The 24,916-nt window shown below is 47.1% G+C and overlaps 1 long non-coding RNA gene across 2 annotated transcripts in view; it reads right to left on the bottom strand.

Annotated features, from left to right (window-relative positions):
* Positions 1 to 24,916, bottom strand: part of LOC132828734 (uncharacterized) — a 64,681-nt gene that overhangs the window by 1,371 nt on the left and 38,394 nt on the right. For both annotated transcript variants that reach the window (XR_009646148.1, XR_009646147.1), the window contains exons 6-7: positions 3,749 to 3,802; positions 94 to 817 (exon numbers count right to left, since the gene is read on the bottom strand). This is a non-coding gene — a long non-coding RNA (uncharacterized LOC132828734). The remainder of the gene's footprint in view (positions 1 to 93; positions 818 to 3,748; positions 3,803 to 24,916) is intronic.

The following is a 24,916-nucleotide window of genomic DNA, read 5'->3' as shown; positions in this document are numbered from 1 at the left end:
ATCCTTTCCCCCACACAGAGCAGGTGAACAGCCTCTCTCTTGTATGAATTCTCTGATATCTAAACAGAGAGGATGACTCAGTGAGTCTCTTACCACGTTCAGGACAGATGAATGGTCTCTCCCCAGTGAGCTGCCACTTTGATGAGCTGCCAGATCAGATGGAAAATCAAATTCCTTCGCAGAGTCCCCACACGCCCATGGTCTCTCTCCAGCAGGACTGCGTTGATGTACAGTGAGAAGGAACAATGTCATGAACCTTTTCACACAGTGAGGGCACCAGAATAGCTTCTCGTCAGTGTGAACATGTTGATGGGACTATTAGTTCCCTGGAACTTTTTAAATGCCGAGTTTGTGGGAAGTGCTGTAAAAGATCTCTCATCAATATGAACTCGCTGGTGCGTCTGCAGGTGCGATAACTGGCTGAGTCGCTTCCCACGCTCCGAGCAGCTAAATACCGGCTCGTCTCCGGTGTGAACTCGCCGGTCTGCCAGCAGACGGGATAACTGAGGGAATCCCTTTCCATAATCAGAGCATGGGAATGGTCTCCCACCCCCAGTGTGACTGCGCTGATGCCTTTCCAGGTCAGAAGGGGATCTGAATCCCTTCCCGCAGTCCCAACATTTCCAAGGTGTCTCCCCATATTCCGACCTCATTTGCGATCTGACCGGGCGAATCCTTGTCCACACACGGAACACGGGTACGGTTTCTCTCCACCAGGAAGGGTGCCTTTGGCTTCCATGTTCAAAGTCTGATGGTATTCAGGTGATGGAGACAATTCGGTCAGATTCCCGACTGAAAGCCTTTCCCCTCGATTCTCCTGTGAAATGATTAAAACAGAAAGAAAAAATGAGCGAGCAGGAACAACAAAAAGGAAAGCCAAGTTGGGAAATGGAGCTGAATGAATAGGTAATGAGATGGTCAGGCATTCGGCTATGATATCAGCTGCTGGTTTGTTCTCAAAAATGCAACAGTTTCACTGATGTCCTTCAGGGAAGGGAACCTGCCAGCTGGTCTGGACCTAGGCAAGACTTCAAGCACAGGCTGGGCAGAAACAGAAAAGGGATGAAGTCAGAGATGCAAGGAGGGTGAAAGGGTGAGATTTTATATCTCAACAGTTCAAATCAGAATTTTGACAGAGTCTCCCAAACCCGCAATGTCCAGTCTGTAAAAGGACCAGGGGAGCAGGTATATCTGCATCACATCACATCCTGACCGCTCTGACATTCAGTACTGGAGGAGCAGAAATAACCTCCAATTAAATACTGGGAGAGTGAAGCTATTGTTTGCAAACTGCATTACGACCTCCACTCCCTGCACCAACACAATCCTCTCTCTGGAACCTATCTAATGGTGACCCAGCCTGAAATCACAGAACCCCGAAAGTGCAGAAAGAGGCTGTTCTGCCCATCAAGTCTGCACTGATCCTCTGAACAGCATCCCACCTAAAGCGACCTCCCCCTCTCTATCCTGGTCACACGCCTATTTCTCGTGGCTAATCTACCTGATCTGCACATCAGTGGACACTATGAGGTGATTTAGCATGGCCAATCAGCTAACCTGCAGTGCATGAGGAAGCCAGGTCACCAGAGGACAATCACGCAGATAAGGTGAGAATATGCAAACTTCACACAGACACAATTACTCCAAACTAAAATGACCTTCGACCCACATATCTCCATCAGCAACAGCACCTATTCCAACCTCAGTAATATCACTCAACTACACCCTAGGTTCAGACCTTCTCCTGCGGAAACTCTTATCCAATCTTTGGTTACCTCTGGCCTTAACCATTTTAACACACTTCTTGCCAGTATCCCACATTCTCTCTCTCTCTATAATTTGATGCCCCCTACATCTCCACTGCACAAGATCTTGTTGACCCACACTCACTCACCTGCAAAGTCTCCTGGTCATAAAGCGTCAACATTTTAAAATTCTCACCTGTCTTTCTCCTTGATTGTGGTGGAACGCTGTCACGTTTTTACTGTAACAGTTATCAGTACAAATGACAAATAAAAGCTACTCTATTTTATCATCTCTCTATACTCTAGTTATTCCACACCTCCTTCATGATCTCTGCAAGTGATGAAATTCTTGCCTTGGCCACTGGGGATTTTGGTCACTTCAACACTGGTTGCTGGTTCTGCAGTTGCCAAAGCCATTCAGGTCAAAAATTTCCCCTCTGCATCTTCACCTCACTTTCCCCTTGTAAAAGACTCCTTCAAACCTACATAGTGGGGACAATATTTAGTCACCTTCGCAATATCACTGAATGTAGATGGGGGTCACGTGAATGTCTCTTGGTAAAATGCCTCAGATCATTGGAGAACTTCAAAAACCATGAAAATAATAACAATATCATGTTGATTTGGATGTCTCTCTCTGTTCCTTTATCATTGTTCAATAAATAACCTGGAATGTCTCTCTGAAGGTCATTGAGAAAGTACCTTCACTACAAGGACAGCAGTGGCTCAAGAAAATCAAGCACCTCATGCAAAGTAGAAACATTCGGGATTGATTGGTCCTTGGCAGCATGAGTTAGAAGTTGGGTTAAAAAACTAGGAATCATAGGGTAGGTATAGACGAGCATTTCTTAGATTGGAGTTGAGTTGAAAGTGGTGACCCCCAGGGACACGAGAGGTGCCAGAGAAATGGAGGACAGAATCTGTGGTACTAGTGTTCAAGGAGGTGTGCAGGGATAAACCAGGGAATTACGTCTGAGTGAGTCTAACAAGGAAACAGTTGGGAGACATTCTGTGGGACAGAATCATCTCCACTTGGAGAGACTAAGCTCAACCAAGTCACTCATGGCAGTATCCGGGCAAGCCACGCCTCAAAGGCTAAACTGACATTTTCCACGATGTGTGGATGAGGAGAATGTAGTGGATGTCATCTACATGGACATCAGTAAAGCATTTGCAAGATCTCACATGGCAGAATGGTCAAGTGAGTAATTGCAGATATTGTCATTAATTTGACACAACCGACAGTGCCAGGAGGCACAGCATGATGGTTGAAGGTTGCTTTTGTAATTAGAAGCTTGTGCACAACGACTGATCATGGGTTCCTTGCTATTGTAGTATACGTTGGTGATGTAGACATGAATGTAAGAACTTCAATCAGTTAGCTCACAGATAATACAGAAATGATCTGTCGAGGTAAATAACATGGTGGAGAGCCTGAGATTGCAAGCAGATTTGGACAGACTGGTCAGATGGATAGAACAGTGGAAAATTGAATTGAATCCTATCACTTTAAGGTAATGGGTCAAAGCATAACCAAAGAACTACAAATCTGTTAACTTTACACCAATAGTTGGAAACCAAAGGAGGTTGTTATACGGGAAAGGTAAATATACACAGAGAGAAAAATAAGTTCACAGTAGAAACTCCACATGGGGAGGCCATGTCTGACAAACACAAGTGAGTTTTTCTCTAAGGTGGCAGCAGCAGTGGGTGTTGTATATTTGGACTTCCAGAAAGCCACACACGTCCCAGAGCCACATGACCCCTCACATGCAAAAACAAAACAAAACAAAACCAACAGAACTCTCATATTTGAGTAGAGCATTTTTGGAACCTTTCCCGTAGCTGTATCACTATATTCTGCATACAGTTTTATTACCTTGTATACTTATATTAAAGTATGAATTGCCTACTTAGCATGCAATATGATATTTTCACGTACCTAGATGGTGAAAAGTAACAAATCAAATCAAAACTATTGAGGAATATCTAAAAATACTCACCTCTACAATTACTTTACAGTCTTCAATTTGAAAGTCTCCTGCTCCTGCCTCCAGCTGTAAAGATGTTGAAAACATGCAGTCAGAAAACTCTCTCGGATAAGGAAATGGCTGGGTAGCGAGTGGGGAGTACCGTGCATTCGTCGCTGTGTGATGACATCATATAAAGGAACACAGAGCATCTGGGTCTGTGCAAAGCAGAGATCACCACACATTGTGAAGCTTGTGAGCATCCCTGAGAAGGGACAGGGAAAGTTTAACAGAATAGTTAGAGTATTGTTAAATGTGAGTTCTCACTGGAGAGGCAGCAGCTACACTTGTTGCAGCAATGACGATCGAGAGATTATTTTTTTAAAGAGATTATTACAATTTTATGTTTGGTCATGTTAAAGTAGATAAGGAAACATTATTATATTAGGTAATCATAAAAGGACAATGCTTACAGCTAAAGACAGAAACCGAATGATCTGTCAGGTATGGGAAGATGTTTGATTCAAGCTTCCCAACTGTAAATCATCTTAGAACATTCTGTACAAGAGGTTCGCAGAATCCATAACTGTAAATTCTCAACAGGAATTGCAGACATCCTGTTTTGTTGGCTCCCCCATGCCTTTGCTGTACATTGCATCTCAATCTCATGGAGGTCCCTCAAATCCAGGAAGATTTCTACGCAAGGTCGTTATTTTCTGGCCTGGGCTTTCACGCAACTGAAGAGAGCCTCAGATCTTTGAACATAATGGAAGGCAGGATTTACTCGCTTTTCTCTCCTGCACTACCACTTTGCCTCATCAGTAAAAGATATTGGTTGTGAAAGAGTAATCCAGTTGGTACTGGATTACTAAAAGCAAGCTCTTTCCAATCACAAGTGACATTTTCCCCTTACAAAGATGGCATCTACTCATTCGAGCTGAAAATGTGTGGCTGGAAAAGCGCAGCAGATCAGGCAGCATCCAAGGAGCAGGAGAATCGATGTTTCGGGCATGAGCCCTTCTTCAGGAATCATTCCTGAACACGGGCTCATGCCCGAAAGGTCGATTCTCCTGCTCCTTGGATGCTGCCTGACCTGCTGCGCTTTTCCAGCAACACATTTTCAGCTCGGATCTCCAGCATCTGCAGTCCTCACTTTCTCCATCTACTCATTCGACCCAATAATGATGGCTACTCTCACAGAACGTTGGGGGAAGTAGACGGGGGATGGCTGCTCATAGATTCGCATCCCATTTGGTATGAAGAAGGCGACAGCGAGGTTACTATCATGATTTCTGACCATCACAAACCATTTCCGAAGCCTCATCCCCTCACCATCTATCGCTCTGTCTGCTGCTACCCGATTCTCATTACTTATGGATCCGATAAGTGAGACACTGACCATTAGCAATCTGAAGGAGGATGAAGGCTGGGCGATTCTCCAGATCAGTGTCTGTAAAGTGCTGTGTGCATGGGTCACCCAACATACTGATTATAGACAATAGGTGCAGGAGTAGGCCATTCTACTCTCTGAGCCAGCACCACCATTCATTATGATCCTGGCTGATCATCCTCAATCAGTATTCTGTTCCTGCCTTATCTCCATAACCCTTGATTCCAATATCCTTAAAAGCTCTATCCAACTCTTTCTTGAATGTATCCAGTGACTGGGCCTCCACTGCCCTCTGGGGCAGAGCATTCCATACACCCACCACTCTCTGGGTGAAGCAGTTTCTCCTCAACTCTGCTCTAAGTGGCCTACACCTTAATTTTTAAACTGTGTCCTCTGGTTCAGGACTCACCCATCAGCGGAAACATGTTTCCTGCCACCAGAGTGACCAATCCTTAAATATTGGTGGTACCTTCTGACCAATAGGGAAAGAGAGGCTGATGCGACTGGTCCTCCAACCAACAGGAGTGAATGAGGGGCACGCCTGAGCCCCGAGCTCCCTCATTGGCTGAGAGTCTGCCTCACTGTGAAGCCAGTGGGGTCCAATCATCTCTTGTTCTCCACTTGGGAGGTACTGTGAGCAGCAACCATCTTGACCATCCCAACTATTTCTCCGTTAGTGGAGAAAAATGCCACCAAACGGTTCAATCTGACAGTTGCATCACCCCTTCACCTTCTCTGCTCCAAGGAGAACAATCCAAGTGTCTGACAAGCAGAGGGCAGTGGATGGTGTCTGCATGCACTTTAGTAACGCCTTCGACAAGGTCCTACACGACAGACTAGTCATGAAGATTAGATTGCATGGGATCCCGGGACAGCTAGCTACCTGGATTCAAAATTGACAGTAGGAAGCAGAGGGTGATGGCTGAAGGCTGTTTCTTGGACTGGAGGCCTGTCATTAGTGGTGTGCCACAGGGGTTAGTGCTGGGACCTTTGTTATTTACATAAATCATCTGGATGTGAATGCATAAGGCATTATTAGTAAGTTTAGGAATGATACAAACTTAGGAGGGATCATTGCTGGCGAGGAAGGCTATCAAAAACTCCCAAGGAATCTTGGTCATCTGGGCAAGTGGGCTGAGGATTGGTAAATGCAATTAATACAGATAAGTGTGAAGGGTTGCACTTAGCAAAGTCAAACTAAAGTTGGACTTATACAGTAAATGGTAAGGTCCTGAGCAGTGTTATGGAACAGAGGGACCTAGGAGTACAAGTACATCTTTCTTCAAAAGCACCAACACCGGTAGTCAGGCTGGTGAAGAAGGCATTTAGCATGCTGGCCTTCATCAGTCCAGGTACTGAGTATAGAAGTTGGGACCTTATATTACAGTTGTATAAGTCATTGGTGAAGCCGCACTTGGGATACTGTGTGTAGTTTTGACCACCCGGTTAGAGGAAAAACAAAATTCAACTGGAAAAAGTGCAAAGATGATTAACGAGGATGTTGTCAGGACGAGTAGGCCTGAGATATACAGGCATGGGGAATTGAAAACGAGGGGGCACAGGTTTAAGGTGAGGGGGGGGGGAAAGATTTAAGGAGGACCTGCGGGGTAACATCTTCACACACAGAGTGGTGGGGACGTGGAAGGGCTGTCAGAGATGGTGGTTGAGGGAGCAACATTTAGGCAGGTAGATGGATGGGAAGGGTTTAGACGGATACGGACCAAACGCAGGCAACTGGAACTAGCTGAGCGGTCAGCATGGAGCAGTTTGAGCCGAAAGGCCTGTTTCCGTACTGTATTGCACTATAACTCTATCGGCTGCCTCTCCACTGACCTGAAGAACTGCAGCTCTGGTTCTATTCTGGCAACGTTGCTCCCACACCCTCTTCCAGGCCTTGACATCACTGTTGTAGTGCGGTGCTCAGAATGGAGTAAAATGGCCTGGTTTTGCAGGTGGCCAGATGGCCTTTATTCCTGCCCAGATGGCCTTTTATTCCTGCCCAGATGGCCTTTTATTCCCGCCCAGATGGCCTTTTATTCCCGCCCAGATGCCAAGTGCACACGGAGGACTCTGAAGAATCTCCATTGACGCAGACTCAGAACCATCTAGAAAATTGACCAATTTCACTGAACAATTTCTCTGCACTTGGAACACGGTAAAAAAAAGTGTCCTTTTTAAACAAGAGAATTTCACTAACATTAATAAATAGTTATTCACCAAAAAGTAGACTATTCGATATATTGTCTGTCTCCTGAGTAACTGTTCTACTGACCCCAAGACTATACAGAAGTAGCAACCGGAGCAGGTCATTTCGTCCGCCAAGCTCGCTCCACCATTTACAGAGGAACCTCAATGATCCGAATATCGGATTGTCTGAAGGAGATCTCAAGGTGCCGATAGAAACATTAATCAGAGGTGCGTCCAACCACTGATTGCAGCTTTAGTTTCCAACGACGAAAAACAAACTCGGCTCACTGAAATGCTGTCGACAACAGTCCTGGACATCGATGGGAGCCCAGGGCCCCCTCTCCAAATGACTAACCTCCCACCCTCGGTTCCTCCCCCTAAACTTTACCTGGAGTTCTCCACAGGGGAGTGCCCTAATCCCCGCCCCCTACCTCGCCTTTCCCGGTTACAGGACAATGTTGGAAAAGTTGAGGGCAAAGCTGGAACTCGACAAAAGGTTGCAGTAAAACATTGTGTGGGGCTGTATTGTGCATGCGTGCAACTTGGAGACTCACCCCCACCCACACCCACCCCCCCCCACACCCCCCCCCCCACCCACCCCCCCCCACACCACCCCCCCCACCCCCCCCCCCACCACCCCCCCCCCACCCCCCCCCCACCACCCACCCCCACCCACCCCCCACCCACCCCACCCCCCACCCCCCCCCCACCCCCCCCCCCCCACCCCCCCCCACACCCCCCACCCCCCCCCCCCACCCCCCACCCCCACCCCCCCCCACCCCCCCCACCCCCCCACCCCAACCCCCCCCACCCCCACCCCCCACCCCTCCCACCCCCCACCCCCACCCCCCCCCAACCCCACCCCCCCCCACCCCAACCCCACCCCACACCCCACCCCCACCCCCCACCCCCCCCCCCACCCCCCCCCAACCCCACCCCCCCTCCACCCCACCCCCCCTCCACCCCTCCACACACACACACACACACGCACACGCAGCAGCAGCAGCCTTACTGCTGGTGTCCGGTCCGGTCCAGCTGTCCTGGGTGGGTGGGGGGGAAGAGAGGAGGAGGAGGAGGGAGTGGATGGGGCGGGGGCGAGGGGCAGATTGCTCAGGCAAGAGTTGGTGGTGGAATCTGGATGGGTGGGGGTGGGGGGGTGGGGAGTTAGACAGGGTTGGACATGGGGCGTGCTGGACGGGGTTAGGGGGTCACGGTGCGGGGATGAATGGGCAGACGGGTGTGGTTGGTTGGAGGCTGGACGTGGGCACACTGGGTGCTGTTGCCTACTCTCCTGATTGGGGAGCAGACAGAGCAAGTGCTCGCTCTGTCAATCCCATTGGAGTGATTGTGTGTGTGGGTGGGGGGGGTGGGGGGGGTGGTTGGGGGGGCGGGGGGTGAGGTGGGAGAGGGGGAGAGAGAGAGGGGGGGAGAGATAGAGGGGGAGAGAGAGAGAGTGGGAGAGAGAGAGAGTGGGAGAGAGAGTGGGAGAGAGAGAGAGTGGGAGAGAGAGAGAGTGGGAGAGAGAGAGAGTTGACAATGCTACAGGTCCCTTACACACAAGTGTGTCTCTGCTCAGAAACAAACTCTGAAACAGAGAGAGGGAACAAGGAAAAAGGAAACCAGAAAACTCCGAGCCCCAGAGGAGAGGCATTGAACCGATTAGCCAAATACTCAATTATCTGAACGAAACAGTGTCCTCCCATCTTGTTCGGATAATTGAGGTTCCTGTGTTATATGATCATGGCTGATTCTCGGCTTCACTTCCTTGCCCATTCCTCATATTCCTTGACTTCCTTTCAGCCTGAAACAATCACCAATGGAACACCCACAATCCTCTTGGATAGAGAATTCTAAATATTTGCAGTCCTTTGAATGAAGGAGTACGTTTCCAAATGATCGCTCTTGTCCTGAGATAAAGTCTCCATGTTTAGGTTTCCTGACCAGTGGAATTAATCCCTCAGCACCGAACCTGTCAAACCCCTTCAGAATATTGCAGGATTCAATGCGGACACATTTCATTCGTCAAAACTCCAAGGAGTGTCAGTCTCTTATCACAGGAAACCATCCTCAAATCTAGCAACACACAACTTTCCATTCACTATCCTAATCATTTGCTGTTATGCAAATTAACTTTTTTTTTTGACTAAGGTATGAGGACTCTCAAATCCCATTTCTGCAACCTTTTTCAAAATAATACGCTACTTTTCTTCTGTCCAAACTGAACAATAACACCTTTTTCCACATTTCACTAATCTTCCATACTTTTGGCGTCTCAATTAACCTTTGACCCATGTCTGTTATGAAGATGTGGGTGTACTGGACCTTTAAGAGAGTTAAAAGCCGACAGCACCAAGTGTTGTGAAAAACAAAAGTAACGTAACATTTGGTCAAACAGCTCGATTCGATGGCTGCCTGGAGACAAAAACAAATTCAAATTTGGCAAATCCGTTTAAATTATACCCCAAAATACCCACCTCCAATCAGGATTGAATTGAGTGTACTGACAATCTTAAAAGCTAATGACACAATCCGATGCTTTGGGGAATAATACTGGGGAAAATTGAATAGTTGGAATGAGAACTGCCAAGCCACCAGCATGTAAAAGGACGGCCTGAAAAATAGCTTCCTTAAAAGGTGCCTTTATCGATCAGTAACCTGTGAGCAGAATCCCCAAGAAGAAAAAGACAGGAATACAGAGGAGAACCAAAAGCTGCCTGGTTTTGTGATAAGAAGTTTTGTTTTAGAACATAGAACAGTACAGCACAGAACAGGCCCTTCAGCCCACGATGTTGTGCTGACCATTGATCCTCATGTAAGGTAAACCTAATGTACGAACCTTCAAATGTCTGTGACCATACGCATGTCCAGCAGTCTCTTAAATATCCCCAATGACCTCGCATTCCATGCTCTCACTACTCTCTTTGTAAAGAACCCACCTCTGACCCCCCTCTATACTTTCCGCCAAACAGCTTAAAACTATGACCCCTCGTATTAACAATTTCTGTCCTGTGAAAAGGTCTCTGGATATCAACTCTATCTATGCCTCTCATTATCTTGTACACCTCAATTAGGTCCCCTCTCTTCCTTCTTTTTTCCAAGGAAAAATGTCCGAGCTCAGTCAGCCTCTCTTCATAAGATAAACCCTCCATTCCAGACAGCATTCCTGGTAAACCTCCTCTGAACCCTCTCCAAAGCATGCACATCTTTCCTATAATAGGGTGACCAGAACTGGACACAGTATTCCAAGTGCGGTCTAACCAAAGTTTTGTAGAGCTGCAACAAGATCTCACAGCTCTTAAACTCAATCCCCCTGTTAATGAAAGCCAAAACACCATATGCTTTCTTAACAACCCTGTCCACCTGGGTGGCAATTTTAAGGGATCTATGTGCCTGCACACCAAGACCCCGCTGTTTCTCCACACTGCCAAGAATCCTGTCTTTAATCCTGTCCTCAACTTTCAAATTTGACCTTCCAAAGTGCATCACCTCGCATTTATCCAGGTTGAACTCCATCTGCCACCTCTCAGCCCATCTCTGCACCCTGAACTGGGAGTTTTATCGGACTAGTGTTGTGGAAGGGGAAGGTAGTTTAGAGGAAAGAGTTGTAAGTAGTTGATAGTTAATTATTCGCTGTTATACGTTAAGAAATAAAGTTGGTACTTTTACTTTAACTAGTTCTTGGCCTCTCAAATTTTCACAGATTGCTGTACGGGATAAATCTTTTCTGTGTTGCTGGGTTAAAATAAGCAGGAAGGTTTACCACATGTCGTAACAATATCCATTTTTGCTTGCCTATCTTTGACTTTTCATCAAATTTAGCAAACATACACTCAATATAACCAATCAATTGCAAACACTTGGGGCCCCAACGCTGATATTGGTGGCACTCCCTTACTTTGATGTCAACAACCTAAGAATTACTAAACATTCCCTAGTCTCACCTCCCTATTTAACTGTTCTAGTTCCCAAGTCAATATGACAGCTCGAGATCCTCCTCGTACTTGTGGTCTCCTGCTTGTAACCTACATCTTGGCAAATTAATAGAAGAGTCCAAAAACTGGTCACATGATCATTTCTTTCCAGGCACATGCAAGGACAGCTAGTTTCGCCAACAAGAAGCTTGCCTATCTTTGACTTTTCATCAAATTTAGCAAACATACACTCAATATAACCAATCAATTGCAAACACTTGGGGCCCCAACGCTGATATTGGTGGCACTCCCTTACTTTGATGTCAACAACCTAAGAATTACTAAACATTCCCTAGTCTCACCTCCCTATTTAACTGTTCTAGTTCCCAAGTCAATATGACAGCTCGAGATCCTCCTCGTACTTGTGGTCTCCTGCTTGTAACCTACATCTTGGCAAATTAATAGAAGAGTCCAAAAACTGGTCACATGATCATTTCTTTCCAGGCACATGCAAGGACAGCTAGTTTCGCCAACAAGAAGCTTAAAACCACTCTGCTGAGAACAAACACCTCCCAGCATTAATCAAAATATTACAACGTCAAATACTGCAATTCCCACATGGCTACGTTCCCAGGTAGACATGTGCATTGCCTGGGTTTTATCCAAGGCCAGTGCACCTTACTGCACTTCCAGCCTGCATTCGTACATCAGTGCTCCTTGCCTGTTTCCATGATTAACATTCAACTCTTCAGGAACAAACGGATTTAATCCCTTCACCAGAATGTGGCACCTTATGAAATGCCGTTTGGAAATCCACATGGATCTTTTCCCTTAGTCCAGACTGATTCCTCAAAAAAAACCATGAATTAGACAAGCATAATTTACCTTGAATAAAACCATACCGATTCTGCACGAACGCATTAAGATCCCCACAGTGACCTGCTGAAACAGCCAGCTTCATTGATTTCCGCAGTGTCCCTATGATAGTTATTTGTCTAACCGAACTGTGGATTCCTGTTTTCTGTCACAGTCCTTTCTTGAACTGACAAGTTTAATCGAGTCCCACAGCATAGAGACTGGCCTTTTGGCCCAACCTTTTGGTCCACACTGACCAAAGTGTCCATCCACACTAACCCCATTTCCCTGCACTTGGCCCATATCGTTCTAATCCTTCCTATCCATGTATTTGTCTAAATGCCTTTTAAATGTTGTTAATGTACCCACCTCAACCACTTCCGCTGGCAGCTCATTCCATTTGCGTCCCACCCTCTGTGCAAAAACAAGTTGCCCCCTCAGGTTCCCTTTTATTCTTTTCCCCTCTACTCTTAAACTGATGCCCCTCTACTCCTCGATTCCCCAACCCTGGGAAAAAGACTGAGTGCATTCACCCTAACCATGCCTCTCATGGTTTCATACACTTCGATAAGATCCTCTCTCTCAATCTCCTACACTCGAAAGAAAAAAGTCCCAGCTTGTCCTTGCCCTAGAACCCAGACCATTGAGTCCTGGCAACATCCTTGTAAATTTCTTCTGCACTCTTTCCAGTTTCATAACATCCTTCCGATAGCAAAACTGAACATAATACTCCAGACTGTGGCCTCACCCACGTCCTATATAACTGCGACATAATTTCCCAACGTCTATGCTCACTGTCCTGACTGATGAAGGCCAGCGTGCCAAAAACCTCTTCACTGCCCTGTCTACCTGGGCCTCCTCTTTCAAAGAACAGTGAACCTGAACTCCAGGTTTCATTTAGGATTGTTCAATCTCATGGAGCTCTTCCAGAATTGAGAAATTCTATTATCCCCGCAGTCACTAGCTCTAAATCCTTAATATGCAGATCGTCAGGCCCTGGGACTTGTCACCTTTGGTTCAGAACGCTTTTGCTGGTGATTGTAATTCATTTTAGCTTCCTCTCTCCATTTCTACACTTGACATACAGGTGTTTCTAGGATGTATGCGCATGTGACTGGGCGTACAGGCCAAACTATCCTGTCAATGTTTCTGCCACTTCGACATTATCTATTCTAAATGTTCCTGACTCAGTCTGTAAAGGACCAATTATCATTTGACTTAGATTGTGTTTAAATACTTGTACAAATGCTCACTACCTTTATATTTCTAGGTAGCTTTTTTGTCATAGAATCAAAGAGTCATACGGCATAAAAAAAATCAACTTCACTATTCCAACCAAGTAACCCAAACTAAATTAGCTCCATCTTCCTGCATTTGGCCCATATCCCTCTAAATCTTTCCAATTCACGTATCTATCTTTTAAATTATGCAACTGTACCTGGATCTACTGCTTCTTCAAAGTTAGAACGTATTTAGCACGCTTGCCTTTACTGCTCAGACCACAGAGTAAAGGAGTTGGGACTTCATGGTGAGGTCGGAAGGACATTGGTGAGGTCAATTTTAGGTTACACTGCACAGCCCCGATTGCCCGGCTAACAGGGGGGATATTATTAAACTGAAGCTGGTTCAGAAAAGATTTACAAAGATGTTTCCAGGATTAGAGGGTTTGAGTTAGAAGGAGAGGCTGAATAGGCTGGGACTGTTTTCAATGGAATTCAGAAAGTGACATAGGAGTGATCTTACAGGTGGGGGAGTGATCCCATAGAAACATACTAACTTATGAAGGGAATAGTTAAGATAGAAGTAGAAACGATGTTTCCAATGGCACGTGAAAGTAGGAGAAGAGGGCCTAGCCTCAAAATTAGGGTGAGCAGATTTAGGGCTGAATTGAAAAGGAACTTCTTCAGCCAGAGATTTGAGAATCTGTGGACTTTCCTGTGTCCAATGTAGTAGTTAAGGCTTCCTCATTGAATGTTTTAAAGCTAAGATAGATAGAGAGGGAGGGATTGCCTTATTAGTAAGAAATGAAATTAAATCCAAAGGAAGAATCAAAGTCATGTCAGATGGTGTAGACTCTATGTGCGTAGAATTGAGGAATGCCAAAGGTAAAAACAAACCCATGGCTGCAGTTATGTCGAGGACTCTGAGCAGCAGTCAGGAGCTGGGGCGCAAGACACATCATGAGATAGAAAAGTTGGGTAGGAAAGGCGACGCTACACTGATCATGGGGGACTTCAATATGCAGGTAGATGGGAAAAATCAGGTTGGTAGTGGATGGCAAGAAAAGGAATTTGTGGAATGTCTATGAGATGGCTTTTGGAGCAGCGTGTGGTGCAGCCCACCAGGGAACGTGGACTTCGATGTTGTGGCCATTTCGGAGACATGGATAGAGCAGGGTCAGGAATGGATGTTGCAGGTTCCAGGATTTAGATGTTTCAGTAAGAACAGAGAAGATGGTAGAAGAGGAGGAGGTGGTGTGGCCTTATTGGTCAAGGACAGTATTCCAGTTGCAGAAAGGATGTAAGGGGACTCGTCAACTGAGGTAGTATGGGCTGAGGTTAGAAACAGGCAAGGAGAGGTCATCGTGTTGGGAGTTTTCCATAGGCCTCCGACTAGTTTCAGAGATGTAGAGGAAAGGATAGCAAAGATGATTCTCAAAAGGAGTGAGAGAGACAGGGTAGTTGTCATGGGGGACTTCAACTTTCCAAATATTGACTGGGAACACTATAGTACGAGTCTATAGATGGGTCAGTTTTTGTCCAGTGTGTGCAGGTGGGCTGCCTGACACAGTATGTAGACAGGCCAACAAGGGGCGAAGCCACTTCCAGGTGTTAGACTTGGAAGTAGGTGAGCACTTTGGTGATAGCAATCACAATTCTGTATTGTTTACTTTAGTGATAGAAAGGGATGGGTGTATACCACTGGGCAAGAGTTACAGCTGGGGGGAAAGGCAATTACGATGCCATTAGGCAAGGTTTAGGAAGGAAATGGGGAAGGAAACTGCAGGGGATGGGCACATTAGAAATGTGGAGCTTATTCAAGGAAAAGCTCCTGTGTGTCTTAGATAAGTATCTACCTGTCAGGCAGGGAGGAAGGCTGTGGAGCGCGGGAGCCGTGGTTTACGAAGGAAGTAGAATCTCTGGTCAAGAGGATGAAGCAGGCTTATGTTAGAATGAGATGTGAAGGCTCAGTTAGGACACTTGAGGGTTACAAGGTAGCCATGAAAGACCTAAAGAGAGAGCTCAGAAGAGCCAGGAGGAGACATGAGAAGTTGTTGGTGGATAGGATCAGGGTAAACCCTAAGGCTTTCTATAGGTATTTAAGGAATAAAAGAATGACGAGAGTAAGATTAGGGCCAATCATGGATAGTAGTGGGAAGTTGTGTGTGGAGTCAGAGGAGATAGGGGAAGCACTAAATGAACACCTTTCAACAGTATTCACTCGAGAAAATGACAATGTTGTTGAGGGGAATACGGAGATCCATGCTACTAGACTGGGTGTGATTGAGGTTCACAAGGCAGAGGTATTAGAAATCCCGCAGAGTGTGAAAATAGATAAGTCCCCTGGGCTGGATGGAACTTATCCTAGAATCATCTGGGAAGCCAGGGAGGAGATTGCCGAGCCTTTGGCATTGATCTTTAAATCGTCATTGTCTACAGAAATAGTGCCAGAAGACTGGAGGATAGCAAATGTGGTTCCCCTGTTCAAGAAGGGGAGTAGAGACAACCCTGGGAATTATAGACCAGTGAGCCTTACTTCAGTTGTTGGTAAAGTGTTGGAAAAGGTTATAAGAGATAGGATTTATAATCATCTAGAAAAGAATAATTTGATTAGGGATAGTCAGCACGGTTTTGTGAAGGGTAGGTCATGCCTCACAAACCTTATTGAGTTCTTTGAGAAGGTGACCAAACAGGTAGACGAGAGTAAACCGGTTGATGTGGTGTATATGGATTTCAGCAAGGCATTCGATAAGGTTCCCCACAGTAGGCTATTGTACAAAATGCGGAAGAATGGGATTGTGGGAGATATAGCAGTTTGGATCAGTAATTGGCTTGCTGAAGGAAGACAGAGGGTGGGGGTTGATGGGAAATATTCATCCTGGAGTCCCAGTTACCAGTGGTGTACTGCGAAGGTCGGTGTTGGGTCCACTGCTGTTCGTCATTTTTATAAATGGCCTGGATGAGGGGTGGGTTAGTAAATTTGCAGACGACACTAAGGTCGGTGGAGTTGTGGATAATGATGAAGGATGTTATAAGTTACAGAGAGACATAGATAAGCTGCAGAGCTGGGCTGAGAGGTGGCAAATGGAGTTTAATGCGGACAAGTGTGAGGTGATTCACTTTGGACGGAGTAACCGGAATGCAAAGTACTGGGCAAATGGTAAGATTCTTGGAAGTGTAGATGAGCAGAGAGATCTCGGTGTCCAGGTACACAGATCCCTGAAAGTTGCCACCCAGGTTGACAGGGTTGTTAAGAAAGCATACAGTGTTTTAGCTTTTATTAAAAAAAGAGGGATCGAGTTCTGGAACCATGAGGTTATGCTGCAGCTGTACAAGACTCTGGAGTATTGTGTACAGTTCTGGTCACTGCATTATAGGAAAGGTGTGTGGAAGCTTTGGAAAGGGTGCAGAGGAGATTTACTAGGATGTTGCCTTGTCTGGAGGGAAGGTCTTACGAGGAAAGGCTGAGGGATTTGAGGCTGTTTTCGTTAGAGAGAATAAGGTTGAGAGGTGATTTAATAGAGACATAAGATAATCAGAGGGTTAGATAGAAAAAGGATCTCCCTGTCCAACCTAAGTATGGGGACGGCAAACATGAGGGGACACAACTTTAAAGTGAGGGGGGATAGGTATAAGACAGATGCCAGAGGTAGTTACTTTACTCAGACAGTAGTAAGGGTATGGAATGCTTTGCCTGCAACGGTAGTAGATTCGCCAACTTGAAGTGCATTTAAGTCATCATTGGACAAGCATATGGACGTATGTGGAATAGTGTAGGTAGGATGGGCTTCAGATTGGTATGACAGGTCGGTGCAGCATCGAGGGCCGAAGGGCCTGTACTGCGCTGTGATGTTCTATGGTAAAAACAATGACTGCAGATGCTGGAAACCAGATTCCGGATTAGTGGTGCTGGAAGAGCACAGCAGTTCAGGCAGCATCCGAGGAGCAGTAAAATCGACATTTCGGGCAAAAGCCCTTCATCAGGAATAAAGGCAGTGAGCCTGAAGCGTGAAGGGATAAGCGAGAGGAGGTGGGGGAGAGGATGAAGGTGATAGGTCAGGGAGGAGAGGGTGGAGTGGATAGGTGGAAAAGGAGATAGGCAGGTAGGACAAGTCATGGGGACAGTGCTACTGGAACTAGGGTGAGGTGGGGGAAGGGAAAATGAGGAAACTGTTCAAGTCTACATTGATGCCCTGGGGTTGAAGTGTTCCGAGGCGGAAGATAAGGCGTTCTTCCTCCAGGCGTCTGGTGGTGAGGGAGCGGCGGTGAAAGAGGCCCAGGACCTCCATGTCCTCGGCAGAGTGGGAGGGGGAGTTGAAGTGTTGGGCCACGGGGCGGTGTGGTTGATTGGTGCGGGTGTCCCGGAGATATTCCCTAAAGCGCTCTGCTAGGAGGCGCCCAGTCTCCCCAATGTAGAGGAGACCGCATCGGGAGCAACGGATACAATAAATGATGTTAGTGGGTGTGCAGGTAAAACTTTGATGGATGTGGAAGGCTCCTTTAGGGCCTTGGATGGAGGTGAGGGAGGAGGTGTGGGCACAGGTTTTACAGTTCCTGCGGTGGCAGGGGAAGGTGCCAGGATGGGAGGGTGGGTTGTAGGGGGGCGTGGACCTGACCAAGTAGTCACGGAGGGAACGGCCTTTGCGGAAGGCAGAAAGGGGTGGGGAGGGAAATATATTCCTGGTGGTGGGGTCTTTTTGGAGGTGGCGGAAATGTCAGCGGATGATTTGGTTTATGCGAAGGTTGGTGGGGTGGAAGGTGAGCATCAGGGGTGTTCTGTCCTTGTTACGGTTGGATGGGTGGGGTCTGAGGGCGGAGGTGTGGGATGTGGACGAGATGCGTTGGAGGGCATCTTTAACCACGTGGGAAGGGAAATTGCGGTCTCTAAAGAAGGAGGCCATCTGGTGTGTTCTGTGGTGGAACTGGTCCTCCTGGGAGCAGATCCGGTGGATGCGGAGGGATTGGGAATGGCTTTTTTGCAAGAGATAGGGTGGGAAGAGGTGTAATCCAGGTAGCTGTGGGAGTCGGTGGGATTGTAAAAAATGTCAGTGTCAAGTCGGTCATCATTAATGGAGATGGAGAGGTCCAGGAAGGGGAGGGAGGTGTCAGAGATGGTCCAGGTAAATTTAAGGTCAGGGTGGAATGTGTTGGTGAAGTTGATGAATTGCTCAACCTCCTCGCGGGAGCACAAGATGGCGCCAATGCAGTCATCAATGTAGCGGAGGAAGAGGTGGGGAGTGGTGCCGGTGTAATTACGGAAGATGGACTGTTCTACGTAGCCAACAAAGAGACAGGCATAGCTGGGGCCCATAGCTATCCCTTTGGTCTGGAGGAAGTGGGAGGATTTGAAGGAGAAATTGTTAAGGCTTGTGGATCTTGGGAAGGAGGTAGAACCGGGCAGTGTGGGGTTCCCGAACAATGAGGTTGGAAGCTGTGGGTGGTCGATCTCCTGAGGTGATGAGGTTCTGTCTGGTCTGGGAGATGATGGTTTGGTGATGGGGGGTGGGGTCACGGTCGAGGGGGCGGTAGGAAGAGACGTCCTCCAGTTGGCGTTTAGCTTCAGCGGTGTCGAGGTCAGTGCGCCAGACTACCACTGCGTCCCCTTTATCCGCTGGCTTGATGGTGAGGTTGGGATTGGAGCAGCGGGATTGGAGGGCTGCGCGTTGTGAGGGTGAGAGGTTGGAGTGGGGTAGACAGGTTGAGGCGGTTAATGTCCCGGCGGCAGTTGGAAATGAAGAGGTCGAGGGCAGGTAATAGGCCAGCGCGGGGTGTCCAGGTGGATGCAGTGTGTTGGAGGTGGGCGAAGGGGTCCTCGGAAGGTGGGCGGGAATCCTGATTGTGAAAGTAAGTTCGGAGGCGGAGGAAGAACTGTTCGACGTCACGGCGTGCACTAAATTCATGGATGCGTGGACGGAGGGGGATGAAGGTGAGTCCTTTGCTGAGGACTGATCGTTCGTCCTCAGTGAGGGGAACGTTTGGAGGGATGGTGAAAACTCGGCAGGGCTGGGAGCTAGGATCTGTGTGGGTGTGGAGCTGGGAGTGGGGGCGAACCCCTTAACTGGAGTGTGATGGTGGGGGGGAATGGGGATGGAGTCATGAGCAGGGGTGGTGTTCCCCTCAGGGTTCTGGGGGGCGGGGGGATGGTGACAGTGGGTACGTTAACACCAGATTTAGCATTGCGTAATGAGGCAGACTCAACAAGGGAGCTTAAGGTGAAGGAACCCTGAGGTGGCTGTGATCATGGTACGATTCAAATTGCAGAGTAAATCCAGAGGGAGAAGACAGAGGTCACAGTGTTACAGCTGAATCAAGGTAACTACAGGGGCATGAGGAAGGAGTGGGACAGGAGGTGAGAGGGAAAGACAGTGGAAAGCAATGGCATGGGTTTCTGGGAGTTATTCAGGAGACACAGTCGAGATTCATCCCGAGGGCAAAGAAGGATAGTACAGGGAGGATGAGGCAACCATGGCTGACACGGCAAGTCAGGGATAGCATAGAAACAAAGATAAAGCATAGAATATGGCAAAGGGCAAACCAGGGAATTAGGAAACTTACAAAGACCAATAGAAAAAAATTAGGGAAAGGTTTACATATGAGAAAAAGGTAGTCAGTAATATAAAAGGAAGACTGTAAGAGTTTCTTTAGATACATAAAGGGTAAAAGTGGACATCGGGCCACTGTAAAACATTGCTGGACAGATAGTAGAGGCTGAGGAACTGAATAATTACTCTGGTGCCAGTCTTCACGGTGGAAGGCTCGAGTATTATCCCAAAAGTTCAAGAGAGTGAGGGGGCAGAGCTGGGTATGGCGGCCATTGCCAATGAGAAGGTTCTGGAAAAACGGAATGGCCTGAAGGTGATGAACCACACCCCAGAGTTCGAAGGGAGAGAGCTGAAGGGAGAGTGGCGGTGCGAGTGGTAGGCTTTCTGGAATAGCTATAGTCAGGGAGGGTCCCAGAGGGCTGGAAAGCAGCTGACGCGTCACCCCTGTTCAAAACGTCAGTAAGGCAAAAAGATGGAACATTCCAGATCAATCAGCCGAACTCCGGTCATGGGTAAGATCCAGGAATCCACTGTGAGGAATGAGATTTCTGAATACTAGGAAGTGTATGGTAAAACAGGGCAAAGTCAGCATGGTTTCGTTAAGGGGGGGGTCATGCCTGACAAACCTGCTAGAATTCTTTGAAAAGCTGGCTCAGTGGTTAGTCCTGCTGCCTCACAGCGCCAGGGACCCAGTTTCGATTCCAGCCTCAGGCAACTGTGTGGAGTTTGCACATTCTCTCCATGTCCCCCGGGTGCTCCAGTTTCCTCCCACAATCCAGACATGTGCAGGTTATAGTCACGCTATATTGCCCCATAGTGTTCAGGGATGTGTAGGTTAGGGGCAATAGTCAGGGGTAAGTATTGGCTAGGGGGAATGGGTGGGTTACTCTTCGGAGGGTCAGTGTGGACTTGCTGGGCCGAATGGCCTGTTTCCACACTGTGGGGATTCTATATATGTTACAAACATGTTAGAGCAAGGAGAGCCAATGGATATTATCTATCTCAACTTCCAAAAGGCCTTTGATAAGGTGCCATAAATGAGGCGACTGAGTTGGGGCCCATGGTGTTAGAGGCAAGACGCTAGCATGTATAGAAGCTCGAATGTCTGGCAGAAAGCAGATAATGGGGATAAAAGCGTCTTTCTCAGGACGGCAGTCGGTTGCAAGTGGCATTCTGCAACGCTCAGTGTTGGGAAACAGCTTTTCACTTAATGTCTGAGCAATCTTGGTGAAGGAACTGACGGCATTCTGGCTACAAAGGATAGAGCCAACTTAGGAGCGTGGGCAAAGAACTGGCAGATGGGAGTACGTGGGAAAGTGTGAGGTCGTGGTAGAAGAATAGAGACAGGGACTATTTTCTAAATGGGGAGAAAATTCAGAAGTCTGAAGTGCAGAGAGACTTGGGAGGTCCAGTCCAGGATTCTCTCAAGGTAAACTTGCAGGTTGAGTCAGTGGTTAGGAAGGCAAATGCAATAACGGCATTTATTTTGAGAGGACTGGAGTAGAAAAACAGAGAGGTACTTCTGAGGGACTATAAGGCTCTGGTCAGTTTTGGTGTCTTGTGTGCAGTTTTGGGCCCCATGTATCAGCAACGATGTACTGGCCTTGCAGCCTGTTCAGAGGGGATTCATGAGAATGGTCCCAGGAATGAACAGCTTAACATAGGAGGAACGTTTGAGGACACTGGGTCTATACTCGGAGATCAGAAACTGAAAGTGACAGCATACTGAACGGCCTGGACAGAACGCATGTTGGGAAAATGTTTCCATTGGGAGGAGAGACTAGGACCCGAGGGCACAGCCTTAGAGTGGAGTCATAGAGATGTACAGTACAGAAACAGACCCTTCGGTCCAACCCGTCCATGCCGACCAGATATCCCAACCCAATCTAGTCCCATCTGTCAGCACCCGGCCCTTATCCCTCCAAACCCTTCCTATTCATATACCCATCCAAATGCCTCTTAAATGTTGTCATTGTACCAGCCTCCATCACTTCCTCTGGCAGCTCATTCCATACACGTACCACCCTGTCTGAAAAACGTTTCCCCTTAGGTCTCTTTTCTATCTTTCCCCTCTCACCGTAAACCTATGCCCTCTAGTTCTGGACTCCCCCCCAACCCCAGGGAAAAGACCCAGTCTGTTTACCCTATCCATGTCCCTCATGATTTTATAAACCTCTATAAGGTCACCCTTCAGCCTCCGACGCTCCAGGGAAAACAGCTCCAGTCTATTCAACCTCTCCCTGTAGCTTAAACCCTCCAACCTTGGCAACATCCTTGTAAATCTTTTCTGACCCTTTCAAGTTTCACAACATCTTTCTGATAGGAAGGAAATCAGAATTGCATACAATATTCCAAAAGTAGCCTAACCATTATCCTGTATAGCTGCAACATGACCTCCAAACACTGACCAATAAAGGCAAGCATACCTTCTTCACTATCCTATCTACCTGCGACTCTACTTTCAAGGAGTTATGAATTGCACTCCAAGGTCTCTTTATTCAGCAACACTCCCGAGGACCTTACTATTAAGATGTATAAGTCCTGCTAAGATTTGCTTTCCCAAAATGCAGCACCTCACATTTATCTAAATTAAACTCCATCTTACACTTCTCAGCCCATTGGCCCATCTGATCAAGATCTCGTTGTAATCCAAGGTAACCTTCTTCGCTGTCCACTACACAACCAATTTTGAAGTCATCTGCAATCTTACTACATATATCTCTTAAACTCACATCCAAATCATTTATATAAATGGCTACAAGTAGTGGACCCAGCACCGATCCTTGTGGCACTCCACTGACCACAGGCCTCCAGTCTGAAAAACAACCCTCCACCACCACCCTCTGTCTTCTACCTTTGAGCCAGTTCTGTATCCAAATGGCTAGTTCTCCCTGCATTCCATGAGATCTAACCTTGCTAACCTGTTTCCCATGGAGAACCTTGTTGAATGCCTTACTGAAGTTTATATAGATCACATCTACCATTCTGCCCTCATCAATGCTCTTCATTACTTCTTTAAAAAACTCAATCAAGTTTGTGAGACATGATTTCCCACGCACAAAGCCATGTTGACTATCCCTAATCAGTCCTTGCCTTTCCAAATACATGTACATCCTGTCCCTCAGGATTCCCTCCAACAACTTGCCCACCACTGAGGTCAGGCTCACTGGCCTATAGTTCCCTGGCTTGTCCTTACCACCCTTCTTAAACAGTGGCACCACATTAGCCAACCTCCAGTCTTCCGCCACCTCACCTGTGACTATCGATAATACAAATATCTCAGCAAGGGGCCCTGCAATCCCTTCTCTAGCTTCCCACAGAGTTCTCGGGTACACCTGATCAGGTCCTAGGGATTTAACCACTTTTATACATTTCAGGACATCCAGCACTTCCTCCTCTGTAACACAGACTGAAGGGAAGACCTTGTGGCACGGAGATAAGCGGAAACGTCTTCAATGACAGAGTGATGAATCTCTGGAATGCGTTGGCACATAAGGCTGTGGAAGCCAACACAGTAAGTGTATTTAAGACTGAGACAGTTCGGTTCTTGATTGTCAAGGGAGTAAGGGTTACAGGGAGAATGAATTTAAGAAAGGCACCAGCCATGATAGACTGGCAGAGCAGACGATGGGCTGAATCGCCTCGCTTCTGCTCTTTTATCTTACGATCTTATAACTTTTTGAACAGTAAAACAGTTAAGGGTTATGGCGAGAGGGCAGGCACGTTGACCCAAGGCCACAAAAGGATCAGCCATGATCTTATTGAATGGGACGGGTGGGCCTGAAGGGCCAAATGGACTACACCTCTTCCTTTTCCGGCTTTCCCCTCTCACCTTAAAAATACATCCCCAGTTGTGAACACCCCCACCTTAAGGGAAAGGCTTCCCCTGCTCACCTTATCTACAGCCTTCATGACTTCATAAACCCCTAGCCCTAACCTAACTGCAGGTCACCCCTCAACCCCCTCCACTCCAGTGAAAACAGTCCCTGCCGACTCAGCCCCTCCTTTCACTCAAAACCCTCTCATTCCTGAAAGTCCTTGTCAATCTTTTCTGAACCCTCTCCAATTTACTAAATATCCTTTCGATAGCAGGGCAACCAGAGTGTACAGAGTACAGTGGCCTCACTAATGTCCTTACAACCTCAACATAAAGCCCCAACTCTGATACTAAATGGTCTTAGCAATGAAGGCAAGCGTGCTAAACACTTTATTTTCTAGCTTGTCTACCTATGACACAAAGAACTATGCGCCAAAACCCCCAAGTTTCTCTGCTCTACAACACTATCCAGGGCTCGACAATGAATTGGATAAGTCTTTCCTTTGCTTTACTAAGTAATGCAAAACCTCACATTTATCCTCAGCCCATTGATGACCAACCCTTTGTAATCTTCTTCACTGTTCACTCTACCCACCAATTTTGGTGCCAATGCAAACTGACCCTCCATTCCTCCTGAATTGTCATCCAAATCGTTTATATAAATGGCAATGAACAGTGGACCCAGCACGATCCCTGCGGAGAACCACTGGCCATAGACTTCTCGTCTAAAAGACAACCCTCCACCACCTCCACCACCACCACCACCACCACCCTCTGACTCCTGACATCAAACCAACTATGTATCCAACTGATAACCTCATCCTGAATCCCTCATGATTTAGCTTTACACCTCAGTCCATCATGCAGAACCTGGTCAACAGCTTTACTAAAGTTCAAGTGTGAGACAACACTATGGCTTTAAGAGGTGGTTTTGTCCTTTTTTATTATTAAAAAAAAGACGTTGTGTTACAGGTGACCAGCAGTCTGCTCCAAAGCCAATATTTAAACAGCTCGTGAGGCCTTTTTCGTTTTCACCTTGGAACAATAGATGCAGCCTGAAAGGGTGGGGTCAGGCTCCCACATAACTCGTTCTTTTTTAGATTTAGCCTTCAGTAGCAGTTGTTAGGGTCTTGTTGTGGAAGCTCTTATTCCTCTCTCTCAGTTGCAGCTAAAAGCAGAGGTTCTCTTCCTGCTGCTAGAATTACATGTAAGACTAGCTACTTTACTGAATTTGCTTTTTCCAAGGATGCACTTATGGGATGTTACTATTTTGGAGACG

Source organism: Hemiscyllium ocellatum, chromosome 27 (genome assembly GCF_020745735.1).
Source record: "Hemiscyllium ocellatum isolate sHemOce1 chromosome 27, sHemOce1.pat.X.cur, whole genome shotgun sequence".
Taxonomy (NCBI): Eukaryota; Metazoa; Chordata; class Chondrichthyes; order Orectolobiformes; family Hemiscylliidae; genus Hemiscyllium; species Hemiscyllium ocellatum.
The sequence above is the reverse complement of the archived record's forward strand: the minus strand, read 5'-3'. Positions and strand labels throughout refer to the sequence as shown.